At 40.6% G+C, this 12,616-nt stretch overlaps 1 protein-coding gene across 4 annotated transcripts in view; it reads left to right on the top strand.

Moving 5' to 3' along the window:
• The window catches only part of Ssbp2 (single stranded DNA binding protein 2), a 264,312-nt gene that overhangs the window by 46,313 nt on the left and 205,383 nt on the right, over positions 1–12,616 (top strand). The window lies entirely within an intron of this gene.

Below are 12,616 nucleotides of genomic sequence, written 5' to 3'. Positions count from 1 at the left end.
TTTTTTTGTAAATTTAAAGACCTTTGGCCAGTTTAAAAAGCATTTTGAATGTTTTTATTAATTCTTTGAGAATTTCGATTTTGATTAAATTGGAGAATTTTGATCATCCTCATCCCCCTTTCCCAACTCTTCCAGCTCCTCCCCACCTCTCTTCATGTACATTCTTCTGTCTCTCTTCCCACTTCCCTCTCCCTCCCCCTCTTTACTCTGTCTCTCTCTTTGAACACCCTTGAGTCCAGTTGTGTTGGTGACTGCTTCTGGGTCTGCCCTGGAATATAGCTTTTTCAAAGGCCTTTAGTGTTAGTTAACCCTTCCCGTAGGATCCTCTATCCTGCCTCCTCATCTCCTGCTCTTATTTAACCCTTCCTGTTCCATTTCTCCTTCTCCCCTTTATAATATTCTATTTCCCCTTCCTTGAAAGATTTCCTTCCCCCCTGTTGGCCCTCTACTAGTTACATAACCTCAGTGAAACACATATCCAAATGTGATAGAAAACATGATGTTTCTGTGGATCTAGGAAGACTGTTTCCAGTTCTGAACATTTACCTACAACTGTCTTAGTTTTATTTGTAACAACGGAACACTATTCCAGTGTATAAAGATATCACATCGATGGTATATTTTCATTGATGGGCACATAGGCTGTTTCCATCTCCTGGTATTTTGAAGACAGCAGCAATGACATGGGAGAGTAGATAACCTCTGTAGTAAGATACTGAGTCTTTAAGGGCTATATGCCTCAGAGTGCGGTAACTGGATCTTCTGATAGATCTATTTCTGACTTTTTGAGGCACCTCTACACTCAATTTCATAAGCGGTTGCTCTAGTTTAAACATTTTTATGATATTTATTTATTAATGTGTATGCATGTGTGCTTGGATGCACAGATGTGCATCCTGTGGAAGCAGGAGCCCTCAGCAGCCCGAGGGAGCATAGATAGCATCCACTGGTGCTGGACTAGGGAGTTCCCATGTGGGTGCTGGGAGCTAGAGCCCAGGCCACTGCCAGAGCAGTCAGTGTTCTTAACTGCCAGCCGTCTTTCCAGCCCCATTCAGTTTTCTCTTAAAACTTTCAGTTAGGATAAGGATTGATCTTAAAGGTGATGAGAGAGAAACCCCGCTTACTTCTCATCTTTAAAAAGTTGTACTGGTCCATTTTACTCATGGACACATTCTACCTCTTAAACTCACACTAGTAGTCACTGGCTTAAGAGTTTTTTACCTTCCTGTTTTGTGTGTGTTTTGTTTAAGAAGTTGAACCCAGTTCAGCAGAAAGGGATCCTTACTCAGACTAAAGAAGTAACCTGTCCTTTACACTGGCCTCCGCTGCCTTTCAGTCCTGTGAGTCGCTTCATCACAGAGGCAAAGGTTGCTGAGCGCATAAAGGGTATGGTGCTGGACTAAACATCACTCTCCAGGCAAAAGTAGTAAGTAGGTAGCATCAACTGATCTGGGGGGCCCTGGCAATTTTTAGATTTTTAAACATTTTGTATTTATTTATTTTTCATGTGAGAATTGAAGCATGGCTATCCAAAGTTACTTTATTTTTCCAATAACAATCACTCCATATTGTATTATACTCAGTAATTGTTTATTTGGACTGTTGGCACTAATTTTCCTGTTTTGACCTCAATTTTTTTTTCTCAAATTAATGCTTCATGCAGTCATGATGTGGTCCTTATAGTCAAGGCCAGCTATTACAGTAGTTATGGCTAACCCAGTGGGCACTGGTGCCCATAGCACTGAAGCGTAGTAGAATGCAGTTCCTGTGCTCAGTGGTAGACTTATATGGCGTGTATACCTGTGCCCCTTTGTTTTCTGTTCATACTCTTCCTGGCAGGGGAAGACTGTAAATGTTTGTTGGACTCCGTTTTGAAGAATAGCTCTCTCTTTTACACAAGCTGTCCTGTGGAAACTTAGCAATTGCATGCATCGTTGGAGTGAATGCCTTTTGCTGTCTATGCCGGCTAGTTTCTGTCAGTCTGGAGCAAACTAGAATCACCCTGGAAAAGGACCCTCACCTGAGGACTTGCCTCCTCTGCTTGGCTGTGGCCTGTCTCTGGGACGTTTTCTTTATTAGTAGTTGATATGGGAGGTCCCAGTCCATGGTGAGTGGAGCAGCTCCTGGGTGGTGGTCCTGGATTGAACAAGAAAGGGAGCTGAGCAGGTGTGGAGAGCGAGCCTGCTTGAGTTCCTGCCCTGATGTCCTTCAGTGGAGAACTATAATTGGTAGGTCAAATAACTGCACCCAGGTCGGTTTGGTCACAGTTTTCTCACAGCAGCAGAAAGAACTGAAGTTCCTGTTGGTTTTCATTGTCACCATAGAGCTCTTCCTGTTGATGAGAGCATTGTTAAACATGGGGTAATTTTGATATTTGATTTTTTTTTTTAACTTTTTAGCTGAGTTGGACCATTGTTTTTAAAACTGGTATAAATTAAGAAATTTAGAAATAGGTGAAATACCCATGTTAAAAACTTATTAAATGCTTCTTGTATATTGTAGATTGCATCAGGCCACCAATTTTGTTGCTTACTTGAAGATTAAATTTACTGTGCCACAGTCTTACCTGTTTAACTATAATATAATTTCATGTTGGTGCTTTATTAATGGATTAAGATGATTTTCTTTGTTGTTCATACTTATTGGTGATTGTCTGATTATTTTTAATGACCACTTACATTTTCTAGTGTCTTTAATATTTGTGAAGAAAGTGTGTTAAAAATAAGCTGACTACAAAAATTAGTTGGGATAATAAAACACAATGTAAAGACTAACTTTGCAAAAATGTTTAATTTTTTTATTGAAAATTTTTTCACACAAATTTTTTCTTTTACAAGTTGATGTCAATTGGAGATAGCTTCTTGGTTAGGGATGGGAGCGCATGTCCACTTCCCCCTCTCAGCACTGGGACCCCGTCTGACTTGAGCTTGAACGTGGATGCAGTGCGTGCTGTGTGAGTTCATGTGTGTCAATCCTATATGTCTGAAAGACAGTTTTCTTGGTGTCCTTCATCACGTCTGCCTCCTCTTCTGCAAAGCTCCCTGATCCTTGAGGCAGAGGATTCGATGAAGATATCCTGGTTAGGACTGACTGTTCCAAAGTCTCTCACTCTCTGCACATTGTTCCGTTGTGGGTCTCTGAGTTAGTTCTCATCTACTGCAAGAGGAAGCCTTCCTGATGATGGCTGAGCAAGGCTGATCTGTGGCTATAGCGGGATGTCGTTAGGAGTAATGTCACTGCAGTGTTCCTTTAGCAGAACAATAGTATTTTGTTTTCCTCTAGTCCTGTGACCTATCTACTCTCAGGGTTCTGGGCCTTCTGAGCAGAGTCAGGCATGGGTTCTGTCTTGTGGAGTGGACTCCCATAACATTGTGCCACCATTGCATATCATGCAGGCAGGTCACATTGTAGATCTCAAGGTTTGTAGCTGGGTTGGTGGTTACTTTTCTCCGCTGGTAGTGTGCAGAGTGTCTTCCAGTACCATGAGCACTAGTCAGGAGGGGTGAAGGCCCTAGTTAGGCACCAGTTCAACTTCTGGTTGAAGAAGTTCATAAGAGTGTTGTCTTTGACAATAGGGCCTTATCATTTTTTGAAGAGCAACCAATAGCCTTGACAGTAGCTTGGATTGTTTGGGGGTTCCCATGAGGCCCTTTTTGGTCAACAACTTGTTTAGATGTAACCTATTTCTGTCACTGGAGGTTTCATTTGGTGGTGAGAGATGTCTGGCTAGGGCATTCTCTTCCTGTTATTGGGTGAGTCCATTTAGATTTCTTTCATACATGTATACATTTTAAGAAGCTTCTACAGTAGTAGGATTTCATACTTTGTATGATGAAATTAAAAAAAATATAGTTTTACTTTAAGGGTCAATCATTGGGGTTATAGTTTTGCACCATCAGTATGCTGTTACTGTGGTGTGTATGTGTGTGTGTGTGTGTGTGTGTGTGTGTGTGTGTGTGTGTGTGTGTGTGTGAGAGAGAGAGAGAGAGAGAGAGAGAGAGAGAGAGAGAGAGAGAGAGATAGATCATGTGTATGTGAGTGCATGGTGCATGTGTATGCATGTGCCTGTATGTGTAGAAGCCAGAAGACAAACTTGGGTGTCATTCCTAAAGCATCATCTATTTTTTTTTTCTCCCTTTGAAATAGAGCCTCTTATTGGCCTGGATCTTATCAGGTGGTCAGGTATGAGGTATGCTAGTGGTTGGCTACTGAGTCCCAGGGATCTGCTTGGCTATGCCTTCCCAGCACTGGGATCACAAGCATCTGGCTTTTTTTTTTTTTTTTAATATTGGTTTCTGAGACTTGATTTTGGGCTTCACGTTTGCAAGGCATGCACTTTACTATTGAGCTGTCTCTCCAGCCCAGTGTGTTTTAGTGTCTTAATGCATAATCTGTATTTAGGGGCTAAATCTACAAATAGTGCAGTATCAGGTCCCACAGCACCCTGTGTATTTTTGCAAGCTTTATGCTTTGTTTGAGAGTTTTTGGTGATCTTTAGAAAATTAGAAAACAGCTACAACTTGGATCCTGCATTACCTTGTTTTTCAGAATTCTCTTCTAAGCAGTTCTGGAAACAAAGCCCAAAATGTTTGTGCTGGTAGTTGTAGTTAATCATTATTCGTACCTGTTGGGCATATAGCCTGAAACAATGGTTTTATTTCTGTTGACTTAAGTCTCGTGAAAATAGACGAGCAGGAGCTTATTAACAAGGCATGACTGTAACCAGACACTAGGTTGTGATTGCAGCAGAAACCAGCATAGACTTCTGCAACGAAAGCATTCCCAAGGGTATACCTATTTTAATGAATAAAAACAAAAATAACTGATCTAGACAATTTGGTCCGGAAGGGTTTTATACTAAATGAGCCTTTTGGTATGCTCCTGTATATGCAAAACAAATTCCTACCCTCCTCTTTATTTTTCTATTGGTTCTTTTACAGGCATTTATTACTTTATCGTACAGATTTGTCCATTAAAGATAACTGGATATCAGGTTTCAACTAGATACATCTATTTTCTTTTTACTTTAAAGACAGAATATTAGCTATGTATCCTTGACAGACTTCTAACTCACTGTGTAGCCCAGGATGATCTCAAATTTTTGATCCTCTTGCCTCAGCCTCATTTAGCCCCGGACCTAATTTTTGACTTATTTCAGGTGCTTCTTGGTCAAGTATGAATGAAGATTGTTTAACATGATTCTTCAGTTATCTCATGAAACATGAAAGATTAAGAAGTGTGTTGGCTAGTCTTATGTCATCTTGACACACAAGCTAGAGTTATCTGAAAGGAGGGAACCTTAATTGAGAAAATCCTTCCATATTTCAGGCTGTAAGATGTTTTCTTAGTTAGTGATTGATGGAGGAGGCAGCCCGTTGTGGGTGGAGCCATCCCTGGGTTGGTGGTCCTGAGTTCTTTAAGAAAGCAGGCTGAGCAAGTTACGAGGATCAAGGCAGTAGGCAGCACCCCTCCATGGCCTCTGCATTAGCTCCTGCCTCCAGGATCCTGCTCTGTTTGAGTTCCCATCCTGACTTCCTTCAGTGATAGACAGTGCTGTGGAAGTGTGAGCCAAACAACCCATTCCTTTGTAGTCATTGTGTTTCATCGCAGCAATAGATGCCCTAAGACAAGAGGTTCCTTCCTTTTTGTTAATGGGAATGCCTTGTATATCCCCATGATTAATTAGACACAAATTCATCACTAATGGGAATCTGTGAAGATGTTGGGCTTCTCTCTCCCACTCTCTACCTGCTTTATTTTCCCAAGAGTTGTCTAGTGTTTAAAGTGTCAAATGGAGGATGAATTATGTGGTGATGAGCAGGGTATGCAGGGTTCAGCAGTTTACGGTTTTATCTCCTTATAGTTTATATTTCTTAATGTATGAAAATATGAATGAGTAACTGTAGTGGATAAGTGTTCTACCTATGATGTTGAAATACCAGCCCCTGGGGCATGGCCTCTGGGAGACCAGAGAGGCATGTAGAGTGTGCTCTTCTCTCCCTCGTGGGCTTGGATGGCTTTGCTAGCTCAGTAGGTAGAGCCTGAGACTCTTAATCTCAGGGTCATGGGTTCATGCCCCACGTTGGACGCCAGGGTATAACGAGAAATCCACGAGAGTCTGCTTATAGGACTTGCTGTTCTTCCCTCAGTGTTTTAATGGGGTTTCTTTCAAAAGGTGGTATGTTTGGTCTCAGAGGAAGCCTTTCCAGAGTGTGCCCATTAATATAGCTGATCCCAGCAGCTAACGATATGAGAACGTGAGCGGCACCTGTAGATTGATGCTCTAGAGAAACTGCTTAGCTTTAAAAGCAGCAACAAGAACCCATCTGACCCTCTTTTGACTTCTATTCCCCCTGTACCGAGGGATGTCTTTCCATTTCTTTCCATTGTCAGTGAGAGGGGTTCACATTGTCATGTTCTGTATCAGTGGCCGTGGAGAGAGGGGAACAAGTATTCACAAACAGTCATAACAGGAAGGAGAGGTGGGCTCCATGGACTGTGGAGACAGGTGGAGAAGCTTACTCAGAGACACCTAAAGACCATTCTGCAGATGGAGAATCCTTAACATTCAGCAAAGGGAGGACCAGAGTTCAGGGAGATGAGGTAGTGTTGGGTTTTAGTGCTCACAGCCATTAGTACTAAAGGAATGTGGTAGAGTAGATCTGATGTGCAGGTCAGGAACTCTGGAAGAGTTTTTAACAGTGACAGGAAGGAGATCAGAGTGTCTACAGTCAGCCTAGCCTGGGTCTTGAATGTCCCAGATACTGTATTTAATGGATATTTGCAGGTCAGGTCTGCCTGCACAGAGCATCTCACTGGAAGATATTTAATTGACCCTAGCATACATAGTTAGTGTGATGTATATAATTCCTAGAATATTTTCAAAGTTAAAAATTTGTGCCTTTAATCCCAGCACTCAGGAGGCAGAGGCAGATGGATCTCTGTGAGTTCGAGGCCAGCCTGGTCTACAGAGTGAGTTCCAGAACAGCAAGAGCTGTTACACAGAGAAACCCTGTCTTGAAAAACCAAAACCCAAACTAAACAAAACAAAACAAAGAAAAAAATTACTTTCTATAAATTTAAGATGGTATGAAATAAAATCTCCAAGGAAGAGAAGAGCACTATTAAGTAAGAAAAATGCTAATTGAACCATATCTAATCAAAGAAGTTTCTAGTAATCTTAATCTAAAAAGAAACGTTAGCTGGGCACGGTGACATACACCTTTAATTCCAGCACTTGGGAGGCAGAGGCAGGCAGCTCTCTTTGAATTGCCTAGTCTACACAGTGAGTTCTAGGACAGGTAGGGCTGTGTAGAGAGACCCTGTCTCAAAGACAAACAAACAAACAAAAACAAAAAACAAAAAACTGAACCGAACCATGGGTTTCTCGTGGATGGAAAACAAGTACAAAAAAAGCAACATTAGTAATGTTCGAATGTTCAAATTTTATATCTAATTTAAAAATTAAATATTTAAATGCGACCCCCAAAAGACCAGATCCCAATAATCATGAAAATATAATCCCAGAATAAGAAATTTTAAGTAAAAAATTAAATATATGCTTTTCCAGTTTTAGCAAATTGATTTTAGATGTTTAAGTGATTTTGTGTTAAAGCTGGTTTATATTTCAAAGTAAGCAGCCAATACATGTGAAAGTGTGCTGATTTAATGAATATTGTATCTTATGCAGTAATGTTATGATAGGAGTTTGATTTACATGAAAAACACCCAAGAGACCTTAATTTGTATTGACTGTACCTAGAATTAATTTGTATTTCTGTCTATAAAACACATATATTTCAATCTGCACTGTTCATTTTGGTGACATTTAATGAGAATGTAGCAGATAAATGTAGCTCTTTATTTTAATGAACTGACTAGTTGAATTAAATAGTGAGGCTTTTTGGATTCAATTAAATTTTAACTTAAATGGATTAAGTTAATTACTACTTTTGTTGGTATTTGGCTTTGTTACTCTAAACTTTTGAGAAAATTGTCGATTTTCCACACCTGCTTTGAAGAATGTTATCTGTGAAAGGCTGCATCTATGAAAGGCTGCAAAGAAGACTAATGAACGTAGTCTGGTTTAGTCATTGTGCATCATTTCTACAAGTAGACTAGTTCCAAGATCGGTTTCACATAGACAAAATCTGGTTTGTGCAGTGTGTGCTATGAGGAGCATGCACTAGCCCTTAAGGATGCTGGCAGCCCACCTATTGAATAAGAAGTTCTTATTGCTTAGATACCTAGGACCCCACCTGTTGGTTTTGGAAATAGCTACCTACTCAGTGAAGTGTGACATGTCTCACCTCAGAAACAAAGTAAGTGAATACAGTCCAACAGTGTCCCCTGCAAATGTTACTAGATGAGCCTTTTCTCTGGGTCCTTGGGTACATACTTTTTAAATATTAAATGTTATTTTTTAAGAGCAGTTTTAGACTCAGCAAAATTGATTGGGAGTGCAGAGTAGAAGTTAGCTTCTTTCATTTAGTAATGTGCATTTATCTTTTCTGGCTTAATAGATCATTTCTTTAGTGCTGAGTTGTATTTTACAGTCTGGATATAGCACAGTTATTTCATCTACGTATTGAAAATCATCTTGGTTTCTTCCAAGTGTTACTACCAGATTTCTGTGTGAACATAGGTTTTCCATTTATTTGTGTAAATGCCAAGGCGATTGGTTATTAGATGGATACGTTAACTTATTTACCTTTGAAAGAAGCCATGAGACCACATTCAAAAGTGACTGTGCTATTTGCCTTTCTACCACAGATGAGTGCCAGTCCCTTGTTCTATATTCTTGTCATCATGTAATGACAGTGGATCATATTTTGGCTATTCTAATATTTGTATAATGGCATCTCAGCATTTTAACTTGAATTTCCTAATGGTTTATAATGTTGAACATCATTGTATATATATAGTTGTCATAGGTGTGTATGCCTTTTATGGAGTCTCTGCAGAGGGTTTTTTGTCCACTTTTTAATCAGGTTATACTCTTTATATATAATATATATAATCAGGTATAACACAAATTGCTAAACAGTTTTTTTTAATAGAAAACCCGGAGCCAGATATTGTGGTGAAAGCTGAAAGATCAGATAGACAGAAGAAGCCAGCCAAGCTCTTACCTCTATGAAGTCCTCAGCCTCATGAGAGAGTTCCTTTTTTCTCAGGCCTTATATAACTTTTTCTGCCCTGCCATCTTACTTCCTTGGGTTAAAGGCCTGTGTGCTTCCCAAACAAAGGCATGAGATCTCAAGTGTTGGGATTAAAGGTGTGTGCCACCATGCCTGGCTCTGTTCCCAGTGTGGCCTTGACTCACAGAGGCCTCTCTGTCTAATCTAGTGGCTGGCTCTGTCCTCTGATCCTCAGATAAGTTTTATTGGGGTGCACAGTGTATCACCACAATCAGGCTATATTCTTTATATAAAATATATATATTTTATAATCTTTATTTTGTGGATAATTTTTTTAATGCTAGGAATTAAATACAGGACTTCACACAGTCTAAGCATTCACTCTCATATTCTAGCCTTTTACTGTTCAATTTTAAGCATTCTTTGCACATTTTATATACAGGTTTGTTCTTTTAAAACTATTTCTTACTGTGTGTGTGTGTGTGTGTGTGTGTGTGTGTTGTGTGGGTGCTTGCCTGTAGAGGGCAGAGAACAATGTTGTGGATTAAGTTCTCTCCTTCCACCTTTGCCTGGGTTCCAGGATCAAGCTCAGGTTGCGCTGTGTGTGTGTGTGTGTGTGTGTGTGTGTGTGTGCGCGCGCGCGCGCACACACACACACACACACACACACACTTGCATCTTAGGGATGTACAGCTAGCAACTCTACCTCCTCAGCCACTTAGCAGGCTCAATAGTATATATATTTTTTTTAATAAAATGTATCTTTTGGACATATTTTCTCCCATTTTCTGGCTTGTTTTCCCATTAGTTTGACTGTGTTTTGTAGAAGAGTTGAAAAAAGGTTTAGTCGACACATGATATTTGTGTGTGTTTATTGGATATAGTACGATAATTTGATACACGTTTGTAGTTAGATTCATGTAATTAACAGTCACATTTCCTCTTCCTAACATTTACCATTTCCCTTGAACTGTATTATGGAACCCACTATCTAACTACCAACTCTGCCTCTGCCTTTCCCTCTTAGCCCCTAGTGACAACTATTTTATTTCTTTGAAAGAATTTTAAAATGAGTGAAAACACAGCAGAAGTTTGTAATTTTAATACAGTCTAGCTAATCATTTTCCCTCTTCCTTTTCACTCCTGCGTGCATTGCATTAAAACTTTGTCCCCAGACCCTGGGTCACCTGAGTTTCTCCTGTGTCGTGATTTAGCCGTGTTGTTGTCCCACACGATCCACTTAGGGTTGTGATCCATTTTGAAGTGTTTAAGGAGATTGCTGTCTCGATTCATCCGTTTCCCATGTGCTTCTATTTTCTGACCTGCTGTTTGCCGAAAGGTTATCTTTGTCATGTCGTGTTGCCTTTGCTCACGTCGGAGATCACAACCTGGGCTTTTGCGTGTTCTTTCTTGATGAGAACTTTCATCAGGATTTTATACTTTTCCTCATCTAAATCCTGCATGTACTTTGTTGGTGTTTTATACTAATGTAACTGGTACTGTGCTTTTAATGTTAAATTCTTTTGGTTTATTGCTAGTCTGTAGGGAACCAGTTCTTGGGTTATTAATTTGTGTTCTCCAGCCTCATTACAGTTGCTTATTAGTTTCATCAGGTTTGCTGTTGTCTATTCCTTATGACTTTTCTTTATAGATGACCATGTCATCTGAAGACAGAGTTTGATTTGTTTCAAATCTGCTTACCTTTAAATTCATTTTCTTGATATATTGCACTAGCTAAGAGGTCTAGCATAGTGTTAAAAACCAATGGGAGAAAACACCTTTGCTTTGACCCTTACTTTAGTGGGAAGCTAAGTTTCTTACTATTAATTAAGAACGGATGATGTTAGGGGTAGGGAGATAAGCACTTTCTGTACAAGTATGAGTGTCTTAGTTACTTTTCTACTGCTGTAAAGAGATATTTACAAATGCAGCTCATAAGAGAAAGTAATTAGGTGTTCACAGTTCCATGTTCATCATACTGGGGAACTTGGCATCAGGCAGGCAGGCAGGCAGGCACTGGAGCAGCAACTAAGAGCTTCCATCTGACTCACAAGCAAGACAAGGGGTGGGCATGCTAACAGTTAATAACAATGGCTTTGGAAACCTCAAAGCTCACTCCCAGTGACACACCTCCTCCCACAAGGCCACACCTCCTTATTCTTCCCAAGCAGTCCACCAGCTGGGGACCAAGCATTCAATCAAATATGAGCTTAATGGGACCATTCCCATTCAAACCACCACATTCTGCTCCCTGGCCCTTATAGGCTTGTGGCCATATCATAATACAAAATGCATTGGGTCTACTTCAAAAGTCCCCATAGTCTTTCACAGTCTCAGCACAGCTCAAAGGTCCAAAGCCTTTTCAGAAACTCAAGGCAATCTCTCTCTCTCTCTCTCTCTCTCTGTCTCTCTCTGTCTCTCTCTGGTTTTTTGAGACAGCATTTCTTTGTGTAGCTTTGTGCCTTTCCTGGAGTTCACTCTGTAGTCCAGGCTGGCCTCGAACTCACAGAGATCCGCCTGCCTCTGCCTCCCGAGTGCTGGGATTAAAGGTGTGCGCCACCACCGCCCAGCTTCAAGGCAATCTCTTAATTGTAACCCCCTGTAAAAATAAAAAGACAAATTATATACTTCTAAGATACAATGGCCCAGAATATACATTATAATTCCAAACGGAGGAAAAGGGATGTAGTGAGGAACTTCAGGACCAAAAGAAGAAACTGGAAACCAGGAGGGCAAACTCCCAATACTGTAACTCCATGTCCAGTGTCAAAGGACCTTGATGGCTCTGCACTTCCAACTCTGCTGATGGCAGCACATTTCTCTCTCCTGGGCTGGCTCCACTCCCTGTATGTAGCTCTCCCTGGCGGATATCCCACAGCTCTGGCATCTCCTACATCTTGGTCTCTCCAACACAATCCACGCTTCACCTTCACAGCTTCCCATAATGACCACTCTGAGTCTCCATGCCGGGACCCCCAAGCCACACCCCTGGCCTCAGCTGCTTTCTTTAACTATGGAGGAAGATTCCACAACCCTTTTACTCCTGTATCCTGCATTATTAAAGCCATGCGGCTAATATAGCCAAGTTCTGCTGTCTCCTAGGAATGGGACCTGCCCCCTCCTTGAACAACATTTGCATAAGCTTTGATTTGATTTCTTTAGAAACAGACAGTTCCTCAGGCCTGTTATTTTCACTGATTGCCATGTTAGCTGGATGGCTCTTGCCCTTAGAGCACCGCCCTCTTGGTTCCATTTCTCTTTATCTCTTTCAGAGTGAACCAAGGTTCTAACGTTAAATTTCCTGGTTCTCTTGTTCTCCCTTACACTGTACATTTTGTATTTTTTTTTCCTTTGCTGCATTTGCTCTTTTTCATTGCAGATCTGTAGAAGAATGGCCACTAAAAACCACACTGAGGTCAATATTAGGCTGTTTTGAAATCTTCCCTACCAATGAAATTAGTCTGGAACTCTTCAGC

This window comes from Peromyscus leucopus, chromosome 11, assembly GCF_004664715.2.
Source record: "Peromyscus leucopus breed LL Stock chromosome 11, UCI_PerLeu_2.1, whole genome shotgun sequence".
NCBI classification, from domain to species: domain Eukaryota; kingdom Metazoa; phylum Chordata; class Mammalia; order Rodentia; family Cricetidae; genus Peromyscus; species Peromyscus leucopus.
This window is presented reverse-complemented; position numbering and strand designations above follow the sequence as displayed.